We start from the raw sequence: 4,188 nt of genomic DNA on the forward strand, positions 1-4,188 counted from the left end.
TTGTTTCCTTGTACCTAGTTCTGAAAACAGAGGAGGGTAGATACTTGCATACACAAAGTATGTGCACGGAGGCCTTCTTTATCTCTCTCTTAATTGCTCCAGGATAAAACAAAACAAAAGGAATTGAAAGGATTTATAACCTGAAGGCGGTCACAGACTCCAAATCCCTGTAATTGCTAATAGCTTTATATGCTTTTTACTAAATGAGAGAGATAACTCTCTATTGAATAAAGTAGTTCATCAGAACAAATTCTGTCACTAGAATACATTAGACACTATATCATATAACTTATTTTTCTGGTAACATTAACCATGAACACAACCTGAAACAAATATATAGTCTACATGAGTTATTGCTGCATGAAAGCTAATACAGAATAACAAGGTTAAATTGAGATATAGCTTCTGGGTGGACAACCAGTCTCACTCCTAAGCTAGATTGACTCACATCCTGCACAATGAACACAGTGTACATGATTCAAATTCACGTTTTAGGAAAATTATAATTTATTTCATATCATGGATAGCTCAAACATTTTTGAAAGCAGTTATGTTTAATTTACAAAATCTAAAGCTCTATGTTACAATAGTTGCTGACCTTTATTCCTTGTATCCCATCTAGTTTTAAGTCCTTTCAGTTCTGTTTTTTAATCATGAAGCAATTAGGGAAGAGATTACTTCTCTATAATTAACTGATAAATCCTTGTAAATCTATTTCCAAGTTGTTTGTTCTGTGGAATGATTTTATAACAATAAAAGAGCTAACATTTGCCTTGTATTTTTTCATTTACATAGTACTTTAAGACCTGTTAGGATAATTGATCAGTTTAACAGTTGGAGTTCTGGTTTGATAAGCGCTCTAAGGTAATTTTCACTAAGTTGGATGATACACAAGGGTCGTACAGTATATAGGAAGACAGTTTTTCATTTTAGTGTTCTTATTTAAAATTCTAGAGTTCTCTAATTTAATACATAAATTAAGCCTTTAGTTTTAAATAGTCATAGGATGATATATACAGTGAATCTGCTAATTTAATATGTTTTAATACCTGGGCACTTATTGAAATGAAATTGAAAGATACATTACTTTTATACTTTATACTTTGAAGTACTACAAAATTTTACATTACAAAAGCCTGTGCACTTTTGGGTAATACTATTTAGCACTTCAAATGTAAATAAAAAGTTAAGTGATTTCTCTGTGAGCAATTATTAAGGGATTAATACATCTGGATTGCTATGCCTGAGCTTAAAAAAATCTATTTAAGTGATTTAAAGAGTTCTTAAGAAAACAGCATAATTGTATTTTTTATATTTTGTACCAAAAATTAAATATTTTCTAAATGTCATTGTTTAAATGAATATTTGTTTTTAGAGAAATTCCCTGCCTTTAAGTAAGTAGCTGTTGTATCTTTCATTCTGTTTTTCATAGAAAACACCTTTAATAACACACCTTCTTGAATCAGAGGGAAAGTAAAGCCTCTTAAGAAAACAAACAGCTCAAAATCCGTTTTGGTGGTTTTGAAGTAGTAGGTGTGTAGTATTGAAAATGTTACATCCAAACAAGCCCATAATCCAGTTCACAAACATCTTACTATTTAGGTTTGATACTGTAATAAAGGATTAATAAGACCCTTCTTGTACCTTCATTAGGGCCAGCAATAGACAAAGGTAGAATAGGAGATCATGTATCTATAGGAACTAAGACCAGTTGCCCTCAAGTCAATTCCAAGTCATATAGACCCCTTGTGTTTCAAAGTAGAACTGCACACCATAGGGTTTTCAATGGTTGTGACCTTTTGGAAGTAGATTGCCAAGACTTTCTTTTGAGCTGCCTTTGGGTTGATTCGAACCACCAACCTTTGGGTTAGTAGCCAAGTGCTTCACTGTTTGTGCTACCCAGGGACTCCTATGACCTAAAGACAGTTCTTCACAAAATTAACCACAGAACTCCAAAAGGACTGAGAAAGATGCTCATACACCAATGAGGACCTGGAGGTCTATTCTAAAGAGGTGTGTTATGAGGGCACTATATCTTTAAAAGTAATATTTTTATTTTTAAAAATCAGGGCAAATGCTATATTTCACTTAGAATATAAGTACATTTTTAAAATTATCAGTATTTATATTACTCGGTATTGAGTGAAATAGATGTTCTAGGAAATGAGCCTGAGTTTCCGAGGTTTTGTGTGTTCATTGGCAATCATTACATACTCTGGTTTTAGAAGCTAGACAAGTGAAGTACCACAGGACCCTGTTTGCATTTCTTCCAAACTCTCCGTCCAGTGTCATTATATTGGTAACTTGACATTGTCCATGGAAGGAGTTTTTATACCAGAGAAATAGGCAAATGCTAAAATTAGACGTTTTTCACCCAGAGACGGTTGTTAAACCAATGTATTACTGGATGCAATACAGACAGGAACATGCTGGATGATTCATAGATAGGATGGTCAGGCTGTGAGGAGCTGGCATTTGATTTAGGAACTTAATGATAAGGAGTCCCTGGGTGGTGCAAACAGTTAATGCGCCAATTGCCAACTGAAAAGTTGGAGGTTGGAGTCCACCCACAGGCACCTTGAAGAAAGGCCTGTTGATCTACCTCTGAAAAATCAGCCACTGAAAATGCTATGAAGCAGAGTTTACTCTGACACATGTGGAGCACCATAGTCAAAACCGACTCCACTGGCAACTGGTGGTTTAATGATAAGCAGCCAGTCCTTGCAGAGATCCAGGGGAAGAGCGTTTTAGGCAAAGAGAATACCAAGTGCAAAGACACTAAGGCTTGGAATCCTCAAGGAACGGATATATAAATAACTTATGAGAGAGATCACTCCTGAGAAGATACTAAATTAGTTGGTGTTGTATGAAGTGTCCAGGGTTGTGAGCTCATAGATGTTCAACATTGTGACACTAATGATCAAAACTGGCTTATGATCCAGGCAATATAGGAATCAGAAAATTCCAATATCTTAGCTCACATCAAGTTATAACTCTCTGCTAGTACCTTACCTCATGTAATGTTTACCACAAACTTATTGGGGAGGTAAGAAAAGGTAACTTAGTTCCTCAACTCTCACTGCTACTGATAACTGGAATTGTAACAACCTTGGTCTAAGTGGCCTCAAGGCCCACACTTAGCTTTTAGTCTAAGATGCCTTTGTTTTGCTGAAAAGTTCTGTGTGGAGAAAGGAGTGTAAGAGAGAAAAGGAAGTGTGTGAATAATGTCTTTGCCAGGTATAGGAAGGGCAGAGGGGAGAAGTAATTGAACACGGGCTCCCAAAGGACAGTTCTAGAAACTGGATCAAAGATCAGGACAATTCTAGAAACTGGATCAAAGAGGAACTGTACAACAGTGAAGCCAGAACTGAAGAACAAACTTTTGTTACATTCAGTGTCACCAAGTGAGGACGTTGATCCCAGTCTTTGCAGTGTCTTTATCCCGGTTCGATATTTGGCTCATCTTTCAGAAAATTAACTGTTTTTGGGCCTGGAATTTAGGTATATGTTTTGAAGATATTTCTTCTATATTAACTTGAAAATATTCTGGCTATCTATATAATAGCAATTCTAATTATATATTATGTATAACCAGTTTTCATATTTTAAAATTTTAAAAGCTTTATCCCACTGAAACAAATTTTATAATAGCAACTAAAGACAATTCTCTCACTTTTTCCTCACAAATGGATTCAAGTAATTTGTGCCACTTTTTCTGCTCTTTAACAGTGTCTCTATTATTATATGCATGGATGATTTTATTAATATTTATACTGATTTTAACATAAACGAAGGGTACATCTAGAACCTGGTTTTCATGTTTAATATTCCATCTTACAAACTACAGGGAGAGGCACTTAAGTGTTAAAGAACATTTTTCTATCATTATAGTATGGATTTCTTTTTCTTGGTCTAGTAAATAATTTTGAAATAGGATTTCTAGGAGGGCTGGATAATGCAACAGCAATGAAAATAATTGACTCATTTTCATACTCAAAACAACTTATAAAATATTCCTTGTAATTCCAGTAAATGGTATCATATTCAAATAATTCTCTTCTGGATTATTTGCATGTTTTTTTAAACTAAGGAAACAAATTTACTGAGAATATTTCACACAAATGGGGGAGTAGGAAGGCAAAGGAAATAGGACCCTGGCACCTGTTACTTAAACTTTATATATATATA

At 34.5% G+C, this 4,188-nt stretch overlaps 1 protein-coding gene across 4 annotated transcripts in view; it reads right to left on the bottom strand.

Annotated features, from left to right (window-relative positions):
* Positions 1–4,188, bottom strand: part of GNAT3 (G protein subunit alpha transducin 3) — a 90,475-nt gene that overhangs the window by 16,427 nt on the left and 69,860 nt on the right. The gene's annotated exons all lie outside the window — the stretch shown is intronic.

The sequence above is a fragment of the Trichechus manatus genome, unplaced genomic scaffold, assembly GCF_000243295.1.
Source record: "Trichechus manatus latirostris isolate Lorelei unplaced genomic scaffold, TriManLat1.0 scaffold00085, whole genome shotgun sequence".
NCBI lineage: Eukaryota > Metazoa > Chordata > Mammalia > Sirenia > Trichechidae > Trichechus > Trichechus manatus.